The sequence below is a fragment of the Ahaetulla prasina genome, chromosome 18 (genome assembly GCF_028640845.1).
Source record: "Ahaetulla prasina isolate Xishuangbanna chromosome 18, ASM2864084v1, whole genome shotgun sequence".
Taxonomy (NCBI): Eukaryota; Metazoa; Chordata; class Lepidosauria; order Squamata; family Colubridae; genus Ahaetulla; species Ahaetulla prasina.
In genome coordinates, this window is record NC_080556.1 from 8,361,303 (window position 1) to 8,374,037 (window position 12,735).

General features: G+C 42.3%; 1 long non-coding RNA gene across 1 annotated transcript; it reads left to right on the forward strand.

The window, feature by feature from the left end:
- The first annotated feature begins 3,616 nt into the window (after window positions 1-3,616).
- LOC131186934 (uncharacterized) lies at window positions 3,617-5,805 on the forward strand. Its single transcript, XR_009152454.1, has 3 exons — window positions 3,617-3,705; window positions 3,832-3,969; window positions 5,558-5,805. It is a non-coding gene; the product is annotated as an uncharacterized LOC131186934 (long non-coding RNA).
- Window positions 5,806-12,735: the final 6,930 nt, after the last annotated feature.

Sequence of the window (12,735 nt, forward strand, 5' to 3'; positions counted from 1 at the left end):
AAGGGTAGAATAGAATAGATAGAATAGAATAGAATGAGATAGAATAGAGATAGAATGGAATAGAATAGAATAGAAAATATGGGATAGGATGGGATAAGATAGGATGGGATGAAAATATGGAATGGAATAGAATAGAATAGAATAGAATAGAATAGAATAGAATAGAATAGAATAGAATAGAATAGAATAGAATAGAATAGAATAGAATAGAATAGAATAGAATAGAATAGAATAGAAAATATGGGATAGGATAGGATAAGATAGGATAGGATAGAAAATATGGAATGGAATAGAATAGAATAGAGTAGAGTAGAGTAGAATAGAATAGAATAGAATAGAATAGAATAGAATAGAGTGGAATAGAATGGAATAGAAAATATGGATTAGATAGGATAGGATAGGATAGGATAGAATAGAATAGAATAGAATAGAATAGAATAGAATAGAATAGAAGGAAAGGGTAGAATAGAATAGAATAGAATAGAATAGAATAGAATAGAATAGAATAGAAAATACGGAATAGAATAGGATAGGATAGGATAGGATAGGATAGGATAGGATAGGATAGGATAGGATAGGATAGGATAGGATAGGATAGGATAGGATGGGATGGGAGAACTTTATTGTCACTTTAATTGTAAAGTAATCAGCATACATTAAAATGAAATTTTGTTCCATACAGTTCTCAAAGGGTCGTCACCTCCAATGTATACTCTATAAACATGTCTAAATAAATAGATAAATATTGACTGGGAAACCTCTGGACCAAAAAGCCTTTGGAATCCGATCTTTCCATAAATGATGGACCGGACAATATCTCTCCTACCCAGCTGCCCCGTCAGCCTCCAATCTCCCACCTCACCAAATAAATCTCCAAGGAAATGAAGGGAAGCCAGTCGGTTTTATGAGAGGAGGGGTCTTTAATCACGGTCGATAAGTTTGTGTTTTTAAAGAAATCTATTTTTTTTCCCGAGTGGTTCCAGAAGCACATGTCATAAAACGTTGGCTGGGCTGTCCTGGGTCATTCTAAACTATTAGATGGGAAAAATGGCTGGAAATTTCCTGCAGAGGATGAAAAAGAAGGTGGAGCACAGAAACAGAGGTAAGAGAGAATTAAAAACAACAGACTTATTATCTACTTAACTTGAGCAGCAAGTGTAAAGAGTTTAGATGCCAGGAATACCAGCTGGCACCTAATATTTGGGAATAAAGAACCCAGATAAAGCTGCGGCTGTAAAACCGAATGTCTTTCATCACAGTCAATAAGTTTGTGTTTTTAAAGTGGTCTATTTTTTTTTCTAGTGCTTCCAGAAGAACAGCCGGTCCTTTGCCAATGGGGGACACACTGAGATATGCAATATTTATTCATTTAATTATTCATCAAGAAGTACAAGGAAACAGTATCAGTAGAGACAAAGACCTGGACACATGAAAAAATGGCACCGATAAAATGGATATGATATTTATCGAGTTACAACCAATATATAGGACACAAACCTACATATTGAAAGTAAGCATGGCTCTTTTGAGGGAGGGGGCTTGAATTAACTGGGCCCCCCTTAGGTAAGCAATCCAAATCTTCTGGGGAACGTTATACCTGAAAAAACTTTTCATGTCATCATAAGATGTGAAGGTAGGGATAGCGGAGGGTAAGGGAACTGACTTATAAATAGAATAGAATAGAATAGAATAGAATAGAATAGAATAGAATAGAATAGAATAGAATAGAATAGAATAGAATAGAATAGAATTTTATTGACCAAGTGTGATTGGACACACAAGGAATTTGTTTTGGTGCATATGCTCTCACAAAAGAAAAGAAAAAGAAAAAAAAATACCTTCATCAAAGGTACAACATTTACAACACAAATGATGGTCATAGGTTGCAATTTAACTCTTAATGATAGCAACAAAAAGTTACAGTCATACAGTCATAAGTGGAAAGAGATTGGTGATGAAAACGATGAGAAGATTAATAGTAGTGTAGATTTAGTAAATAGTTTGACATTGTTGAGGGAATTATTTGTTTAGCAGAGTGATGGCCTTCGGGAAAAAACTGTTCTTGTGTCTAGTTGTTCTGGTGTGCAGTGCTCTATAGCGTCGTTCTGAGAGTAGGAGTTGAAACAGTTTATGTCCAGGATGTGAGGGATCTGTAAATATTTTCACAGCCCTCTTCTTGATTCGTGCAATATACAGGTCTTCAATGGAAGGCAGGTTGGTAGCAATTATTTTTTCTGCAGTTCTAATTATCCTCTGAAGTCTGTAGATTCCACACCTGTTGTTTAACTTTTCCAGACTCCTGCAACATCAGGGGGAGAACCACTGAGGAATCCAAGGGAGAAGAGTGGCACGTAAGTCTACATTTTCTCTAAAAAAATATAAAGTATAAAATTTATTCCGTGCCTTTACTTTGCTTCTGGAAATCAGTTTGAGGGGGTTTGCAATTTTGTGGAATGTATCAGGAAAAAAAAAATCTTTTCAGCTAAAGACACCTTGGTAGTATAAAAACAGAGGATATGGAATGTCTACACACCTCTGATAAAATGCCCAGATTTTGACAGGTAAAACATATCACCCCAAGATAAATCTCTCCATTTCCCCCCCCCCACCTTTAATGTAACATATAAGCTATAAAATTCAACTGAAAACCGGAAATATTTTAGGAGGAAAAATGACAATACAAAACTTCCAGGAACATGGCTGCATAAAGATGCCCCCTTTAAACGAATTCTTTGTTGAAACACCTTTGGATTTTATGAGAGCATTATGGAGTGTTCTTGGGCTTTGAACCTGAGCTTGCTGTTCCTGTGCAAGAATATGTATTCTATTGGCTGTTGTCAGACTCCATGGAGCCATGTGCAAATCCTCAGATTTTGTCTGAGATAGGTTTGGTTGAAGCTTGGGCCGATGCAATGCCCTGAGGAGATTTTGCAATGCAGTGAGCTTTGCTCTTAGATAATCCTATTATGTCCTGGAGGGTCATGTCTTAATCCCATCACCCTGGATCTGAAGGTCTTTTGTCTTGTAGATAGGATGGCCCAGTCTCTCGTAATGGGCACCAAATATCTGCTGGGGGCAGGGAGCTGTGGCTGAGTTTCTGTCTCCCTTAAGATTTCTATTTCTCTTTTAGGGGAAATATAATATTCTGCCTTTTTAATATTTCATTCTTCTGGGAAGGAATGGCTTCTCACAATGGTTAAAGCATTGTTTCCTGTAAGGAGAGATTTTTGATTGTTGCAGCAAAAATAGCAACACTGAATTTATGCACACACAAAAGCATAAAGGTATTTTTAAAATATTTTTCAATTCAAGAAAAAGTTTAATGATTCTAGTGAAAAAAATCAAGGGACTAATTTCTCTCTGGTCCTTTTATTTATAGCAAAACTCTGAATGAGGAAAATCCTCCCAGCTTGTAAAGACGAACGCACAACACTGCAGGGAGCTGGAGGAGAAACAGAGGAGCTGAGAAAGTGCCAGGTATTTTTAGGGACTTTTAATTTTAAACAGGTTGGATGGTTGGAGTGAAAACCTGAGGGGGCTCATTTCGCTCTTGTCTTCTTCTTCTACAGAATTGAGATGTTGGATATACAGTTGACAGTAGAAAAATCAGAATAAAAAGAGCCTACTCTGCAGGGTTCTGCAGCAAGCTGGGGAGAAAAAGGAACTCTTTATGGAGAATAGACAGCTCAAGGAACAACTGGAGAGGTGAGAAATATTAAGAAGAGAATCCTGACATTCTTTCAAATTCATCCATCCTTCCTTCCTTCCATCCTTCTCTCTCTCTCTCTCTCTCTCATGCGAGGGCTAATTTTTGCTCTTCATAATTTACAGAAATTCAATGTTGTTTCAAGATATGGCAGAGGAAAGACTCCAATTGAAAGAACAAATAAAGGACCTGGAAAGAAAGACCATGAAGTTGAGCGAGGAGAAGGCCACCATTGTAAAGAACTTCAGGGAGAGGCTGAGGAGGTGAGAAACACTTAGACAGCAGCCCTGACTAAGGGAGGGAGAGGACCAGGATTTCTGAAAGCAGCTTAGAACTGACTTTCTAAAGAAATGAGATCTCGTCCAGCCACTCCTGGAATCATGAAATGGATGCAGAGATCGATGATAAATGCCCACATTTCCTGATCTCTATTTAGATTCAAAGTTTTCCTTCTTTCATCAGCCTATATAAGATAACATTTTGCTCTTGCCTTCCTCTTTTACAGAATCAATGATGGTGGTGGAGCAGCTGGAAATAGAAAGGAAGGAATATAAGAGCCTCATCTGAAGGGTTCTGCAGCAAACTGGGGAGAAACAGGAGCTCCTCACGGAGAACAAAACACTAAAGGAACAACTGGAGAGGTGAGAAATATTAAGAAGGGAATCCTGACATTCTTTCAAAACCCTCCCTCCCTCCCTCCCTCCCTCCCTCCATCCATCCATCCTTCCATCCATCGATCCATTGAGCCATTGATCCATCCATCCATCCATCCTTCCTTCCTTCCTTCCACCCATCCATCGATCCATCCATCGATCCATCCATCCTTCCATCCATCAATCCATTGATCCATCGATCCATCCATCCTTCCTTCCTTCCATCCCTCCCTCCATCTATCCATCCTTCCATCCATTGATCCATTGATTCATTGATCCATCCATCCTTCCTTCCTTCCTTCCTTCCTTCCTTCCACCCATCCATCGATCCATCCATCCTTCCATCCATCAATCCATTGATCCATCAATCCATCCATCCATCCTTCCTTCCTTCCATCCCTCCCTCCTCCTCCTCCCTCCCTCCTCCCTCCTTCCCTCCCTCCATCTATCCATCCTTCCATCCATCGATCCATTGATCCATTGATCCATCGATCCATCCTTCCTTCCTTCTTTCCTTCCTTCCACCCATCGATCCATCGATCCATCCATCCTTCCATCCATCCATCCTTCCATCCATCCATCCTTCCATCCATCGATCCATTGATCCATTGATCCATTGATCCATCGATCCTTCCTTCCTTCCTTCCCTCCCTCCCTCCCTCCCTCCCTCTATCTGTCATCTATCATGAGAGGGCTAATTTCTGCTTTTCATAATTTACAGACATGCCATGTTATTTGAGGACACGGTGAAGAAAAGTGGGCAGCTGAAAGAAGAAATAAAAAATCTGAAAACCAAAAATACGAAGTTGAGCGAGGAAAAGGCCACCATTGTAAAGAACTTCAGGGAGAGGCTGAGGAGGTGAGAAACTCTTAGACAGCAGCCCTGACTAAGGGAGGGAGAGGTCCAGGATTTCTGAAAGCAGCTTAGAACTGACTTTCTAAAGAAATGAGATCTCGTCCAGCCACTCCTGGAATCATGAAATGGATGCAGAGATCGATGACAAAGGCCCACATTTCCTGATCTCCATTTAGATTCAAAAAAAATATTTCTTTCATCAGTCTATATAAGATAATATTAGAGCAAAAAGAAGATTCCAGGATGAAGAACCTAGCCTAGAAGGGATGGAGGAATAGATGGAAATTAGAATGGGAAGGCCACATTTGACCTAAGAACTCTCTCCCCTTCTCCTTCTTCCAGAGCCAGAGACTAAAGGGGCTGCAACATCAGGAGGACTTGGAAATGCTCCAGAGGATCCCACAATGGACTGAAACATCTGCCAGGAGCTTCAAGTAAAGAGAGACTCCTCCTCTCCTTCCCCTCCCCTCCTTTCCCTCCTCATCCCTTCCCCATCACCAAGGAGAAATAAGTCTCTGTCTCAGCCACATCCAGACATTCCTGAAAAGTGCCCACAAGAACATGGTCCCCTCGCTCAACTTCCGTAGGGTCTGTAAGCTGTGAAAGACCCTTCTACCCTCTTTCCTTCTGCCTCGCTATTGTTAATATTGTTACTGTTGTTGCTTGTTATCATTGTCATGGTTATTAATACAGTTTTTATTTTTTATTCTCATCCTTATTGTCATTGTTATTTCATTCGTCCTGGAAATGACTACTCTTTTTTTTTTTTAAATCTACTTTATTAAACTTTTTTTACATTAAAAACATAGAAAGAAAGAAAAAAAGGAAAAGGCTATATCACTTAACAGCTATTTGTGGTGTTTTTCTTATAACAATAATCCGTGCAACGATTACAAACATTAAATTGTATGTATTTGTGTTCTTGTTTTATCTATCGTTTATACTTCGTAACTAAATATCCTTGTCTGTCTCCTTTCTATCCATTTATACCACTGTTCCCATATATTATAAAATACCGACGTCTCTTTATCTTTTAAACTCAGCGTTAGTTTGTCCATTTCTGTGCAGTTCATGGCCTTTTGTATAACAAGTCTCTCTGTGGGTATACATGGCTGTTTCCAACATTGAGCGAAGGCCATCCTAGCAGCAGTTAATATGTGTAGTATTAAATTTTATACTCTTCACATGTTGTTGTTTTTTGAAAATTCCCAATAAAAAGAGTTCCGGTTCTAGATCCAATTGTTCATTCGTGATTTCCTGTAGCCGCTCTTTAATTTTTAACCAACAGTTACGGGATTCGGGGCAGGACCACCACATATGGCAATATGTTCCCTCTTTATTTTTACATTTCCAACATATTGTCTTATCACTTCACAAGTGGCCTTCAGGAGACCCCAAAACACTGGGATGGCTGTCGTGGAAGGAGAGTCTGTCTTGACTCTTCCTTGTCCTCACGGTAGATCCACTAATGTGGACATCGGATGGAGATGTCCCTGTCAGCTGCATCAAAAAGAGCCAACATGGGCTTCTCCAGTAGGGACCATGTCCAGCAAGGCAACTAAGGGCCAGGTGTATTCTGATAGTTGTCATGGAGGTTGTGGCCAAGTGTGAAATGGTGCAGGAGCTGGGGATCCTAACTGACCCATTGAAAGGCAAATATACAGCATGGTATATAAAGGTCACTAAAAGAGAAACTCCTTTACAAAAAATGCTCATGTTATTATTATATCATCATGAAGTGAAAGAACAAAATCCTCTTTTCCCCCCAATTTCATCTTCTTTGTCTCCACAAGCTGACGAGTCTCAAGCCGACATTGATCCAAAACCAGAGGCAAATGATAGTTACCCATCTTATCTTGACATTTTAATGAGAGTGGAGAAGGTGGGACGGAGATGGTTCTCCACCAGAGTTAAGAGTCACAAACAAACCATTATTTGTAGAAGGACAAATATTTATCTGGCCACGAAAGGGGATTCAGAATAATTCAATCATTAAAATAGAACTTTTATAAAAGGAAGAGGATTCTTTTAATGTGAGAAACATTTACCACTTCTTTAAAAAAAACTCATTTGTTTCTATAAGGATCAGGAATTGTGTATCAATGAGCGGTTATAAAAATATGGAACTGGCCTTTGCAGGGGCCACTACAACCGTTTCAATCACTTCTTTAAACAAAAGTTAGTATTCAAGTGATGAACTCAAGTTTGGATGGAGAGAGGGAAATAATCTGGAGTTCTTACGGTTTTTGTTCTGTCCCATTTTTGGATTTCAGCGACTTCCACAAAATAAGACAAAAAGAGAAGAAGCTTTGGAAATCCAGACCATTCAGGAAATTAGACAGGTCCTATAATTTATTTTTATTTATTTTATTTTTTATTTTTGTCACAACATTATATATATAAGCACATATAATGAAAGAAAACAGTAGGACAGGAACGGTAGGCACTTTTGTGCGCTTATGCACGCCTCTTATAGTCCTCTTAGGAATAAACATGTTCTTAAAATAAAAGGAAAATAGGAGAGGAAAAGGTGTAGGGAAAAGGAGAATAGAATTTTATTGGCCAAGTGTGATTGGACACACAAGGAATTTGTCTTGGTGCATAGGCTCTCAGTGTACATAAAAGAAAAGATACGTTCATCAAGGTACAACATTTACAACACAATTGATGATCAATGTATCAATATAAATCATAAGGATTGCCAGCAACAAGTTATAGTCATACAGTCATAAGTGGAAAGAGATTGGTGATGGGAACTATGAGAAGATTAATAGTAGTGCAGATTCAGTAAATAGTCTGACAGTGTTGAGGGAATTATTTGTTTAGCAGAGTGATGGCCTTCGGGGAAAAACTGTTCTTGTGTCTAGTTGTTCTGGTGTGAAGTGCTCTATAGCGTCGTTTTGAGGGTAGGAAAAGAAAAGCGTTTTCATTTCTCTTTGCATTTCTACATTTTCTACATTATATTTTGATAAGCTACCATATTTTTCAGACTATAAAATGCACTTTTTTGTCTCTCAAAAGAGGGCAGAAATGTCTGTGCATCTTATAGACCGAATATTGATGAAGCCCCACCCACCTGCCAGCCATTTTTTTTGGCCTCCGCACGTCCTGTTTTTGGGCCTTTTTTCAGCCTGTTTTCAAGGCTTTTTTTGGCCTGTTTTTGAGGCTTTTTTCAGCCCATTTTTTTCGAAAAAAAATGGGATGAAAAAGGCCTCCAAAAGGACCCCCCCAAAGCCTCAAAAATGGGCCAAAAAAGGCCCCAAAAATGAGCCAAAAGCCCCAAAATGGGTCAAAAGCCTCAAAATGGCCCTAAAAGCCTTGAAACCTGCCTCAAAAAGGCCCAAAAAGCCTCAAAAACAGGCCAAAAAAACCCCCCAAAATGGGCCAGAAAAGCCCCCAAAATGGGTCAAAAAGCCTCAAAAATGGCCCCAAAAGGTCTTGAAAACTGCCTCAAAAAAGCCTCAAAAACAGGCAAAAAAAAAAGCCCTAAAATGGGCCAAAAAAGCCCCAAAATGGGTCAAAAGCCTCAAAATGGCCCTAAAAAGCCTTGAAACCTGCCTCAAAAAAGGCCCAAAAAGCCTCAAAAGCAGGCCGAAAAAATCCCCCAAAATGGGCCAGAAAAGCCCCCAAAATGGGTCAAAAAGCCTCAAAAATGGCCCCAAAAGGTCTTGAAAACTGCCTCAAAAAAGCCTCAAAAACAGGCAAAAAAAAAAGCCCCTAAAATGGGCCAAAAAAGCCTCAAAAATTTGCTGAAAAAAGCCCCAGAAACAGGCCAAAAAAAGACTGGAAAAGGACCATAAAAAGGGAGGCAAAAAAACTTTTTGTTATTGTTTTCCTCTTCTAAATTTAGGTGCTTCTTATAGTCCGAAAAATATGGTCATAAAAATTTGAACTGAAAGTCGAGCTTTTTTTCTCCCCAACAGGACGTCACACCTTGCATGAATCCTTCTCCCTTCACCATCTCGCCTAATTCTCACATCTCCCAAGTCTTCAACCTCTTCTTAAAAGTTTAGCCAAGGTGAAAAGTTGAGGTTTCACCACTAGATGTCGCTGCAGGCCCACAAATGGCACCAAAGCTCTCACATGACCTAGGAAGAAATGTCATTGGCTTGTAACTTGCGGATCTGTTCCTGAAACCACTTGTTGAACTTGCTGCAAAGGCAACTTTAGAGCAGGAGGGTCCAACCTTGGCAATTTTAAGGGTCCTGGATTTCAACTCCCAGAATTCCCCAGCCAAGTTGAAGCCCGCAAGCCTTAAAGTTCACCACCTCTGCTTTAGAGTCTTTACTCAGAGGGGGAAACTAGTATTAGACTAATTCTAAGATGGGAGGAACATTGCTGGACAGCAGAATTCGCTTCCCTTCCAGCTCTGCTTTCAGTTTGAGGGAAGATCATGCGTTGAAATTTCAAAATAACATTTTTTTGGGGGGGAGGGGACAGAGAAGAGTATTGGGGTGGGGTTTTCCTGCTTGGAATGTGGGTTTCTTGCACCGATTTCATGGGTCCCATTGTCCCATTCCTGAGGGCAAAGCTTATGGAACAGGACTACCATCCCCTCGTAAAGCCGAATTCACTAATTTAGGGAGAGGTTGCTGGGAAAGGAATACTTTGCAAAGCTGCAGAGGCAGGGGTGGGATTCAGCCGGTTCTGACCGGTTCGGGTGAACCGGATGTTAATTTTAATCTGGTTCGCCAAACCAGTACTTACAAAGACTGGCTCACCCCGCCCACCCCGCCCTGCCCCTCCCAGGAGACTCCACATGGCCTGCTTTGTATGCGAGGTAAGTGCAGGGCCCGCGCAGAGGCTCAGTGAGGGCGAAAGATGGGCCTACCGGAAGTCCGGAAACAGGCCTGTTTCTGGCCTCCGGTGCCTGGGGGAGGCCATTTTCGCTCTCCTGGAGGCTCAAGGAAAGCCTCCGGAGCCTGGGGAGGGCAAAAAGCACCACCACCCCCGTAGTGCAGAAGGCCAAGTAGGCCACACCCACCCAGCAACCGGGTAGCGAACCGGTTGCTAAAATTTTACAATTGCACCCCTGTGTAGAGGGAGCACCGTTCAGGGTGGGACAGAGCGAAACCAGAAGGCAATTGAGTCAGCTTCCCTGGATGCTGGAAAGACATCCCTAGCCCGATTCAGAAAGGCCGACTCCTCTGGCGCTTCTGTTGGGTTTTTGTTTTTTTTTGCTTTCACGCTTGACAAATTCACTTGCTTTTTTTTAAATCTCTCCCCCCACCATCCAGATTGTGGGCATTATTACTCGACACAACTTGACCCACGAATTCCTCCAGGCCAGGCTGCGCCAGCATTACCACACCATCTAAACCTCACCTCCCGCCTCTTCCACCTCCTGAGACCCCTTTCCTCATCCTTTTCCTCCTAGGGATTCCTGGGCCCACCGTGTGCTCTTTAGTCCAGGGGTCTCCAACCTTGATCCCTTTAAGATTTGTGGACTTCAACTCCCAGAGTCCCTCAGCCAGCAAGTCTTAAAGGGACCAAGGTTGGAGAACCCTGCTTTCGTCAACAAAATGAGCCAGCCCATCGTTATTGCTCCTGTTTTGGAGCCGTAAAAACTGTACATCCTTCAGGCTGGGAGGGGGGAAAAATGAGGAAATCTGGAGAGCTGGCTGCCCTCTTCTTATTCTAGCAGCCACGCGCTTCTCCGTGGATTCGGATCAAGCCATCCCAGTGCTTCATTGGTCAGCCCTGCAGGCATCCGAAAGGATTGCATCTCTACCTTATTCCAGAGAGAGACAGAGTGAGAAAGAATGTTATTTTTCCTTTTCTTTTTTTTAAAATTTACATTTATATCCCGCCCTTCTCCGAAGACTCAGGGCGGCTTACATTGTGTAAGGCAATAGTCTCATCCTATTTGTATATTTATATACAAAGTCAACTTATTGCCCCCCCAACAATCTGGGTCCTCATTTTACCTACCTTATAAAGGATGGAAGGCTGAGTCAACCTTGGGCCTGGTGGGACTCGAGCCTGCAGTAATTGCAAGCAGCTGTGTTTAATAACAGGCTTCTTACAGCCTGAGCCACACCCTTTTCACCTTGCCGAAGTTTTTGCAAATCTTGCAGACTTCCCTCTTTGTTGTTTTTTTTTGGGGGGCCAGTTGGGAGACCGTTATCTTCACTTCAAACTTCAGCTGCCTGCTTCTCGGTTTAATTAAGGTTATCCATCCGCCTTTGGTAAGCTTGAAACGGGACAAAAAAACAACCACCACAACAGCAACGATTTTCTTGACTGGGGCTTTCCACTTTGCTCTTGGCGCCTCTCTTCCATCTTTCACTTTGGTTGACATCTTTCTGAGAACGAACCCCCAACCTCCCGCTTCGGGGCGGCGGGGGAGGGCAGATTTAGATGGAGCCCTCGGTTCTCCAGATCCTCCTTTGGGATCCCTTCCAAAGCGAGAGCGGGGAATCCAGAGCGGTTGGGCCCTTAAATTAAAGCATCGGAGCTGCCGTTTTGCTAGAACGGGGAGTCTGTTTTTAGCGGATTTCGAGCGCGCTTCGTCTCCTTTGGGTGCTGAGTTCAAACTGAGTCTCCCCCCCCCTTTTTTTTTTTTTTAAAAAATCTGACGCACAGACAGTTCGTTGCCAAGTGATTCTGAATGTGCAGAAGGGAACAAAGACTTTTTTGGGGGGAGGTGGAATATATTGGCTGGTGGGACCAAACCATGATGTTCTCTTCAACCCCCTAACAGCCCAGCTTCGCATGCTGTTTTCCAGATTGCAACCGACTGCAGCCTTTGCCCCGCTGGGAACTCGGAAGAGGATTTGAACCACATTTTGAAGTGAATGAGCAACACAAAACAAGGGTTCCTCTTCTTTAGCAGAGACACACCCACACCCACACCCAGGGAATGGGGTGTGGGGATGCTCCATGGATTAAGTCCTCTAACCAGAGGCCGGGTGTATGTGTGGAATGAAAGAGCTGGGCCCAGGTCCCTTCTCCTTCCAAAACATTAATAATAACAATAACAACGACAGAATTGGAAGGGACCTTGGAGGCCTTCTAGTCCAACCCCTTGCCCGGGCAGGAAACCCTACACCATCTCAGACAGATGGTTATCCAACATTTTCTTAACGTTTTCTTAACATTGACGACTGTGCTTTATCAAGGCTGTATCAGCTGTCTTCCAAAACTCAATTTCTGCTTTCCCGTTGAAAAGAGATTTATGCAAAGGTTAAACACACACACGCATGCACACAAACCCCAAGCTACAAAGGACAGGAGTCTGCCGGAATCTTTTCCAGCACACAAAAGCCAATGGGATGAGGCTTGTTAGAAAAGCCTCAGCCGGTCACAGCCGGCTCAAGGTTTTGTGTGAGCCAGCCAGCCAGCCGGGTTGGAAAAACTCTTGAAGGCAGCCGCTGCAGACTTCATCCCCCACCTCCCCCTGGCTCTCCCCTCCGAGAGAGAGAGATCCATTCCGGTCCTACCTGGGTATCCCTCATAACTATTAAAGGTGTCCTCCACTGCCTGCCCCTCCCCGCCCCCCCCAGTCCGGTTGGAAATTG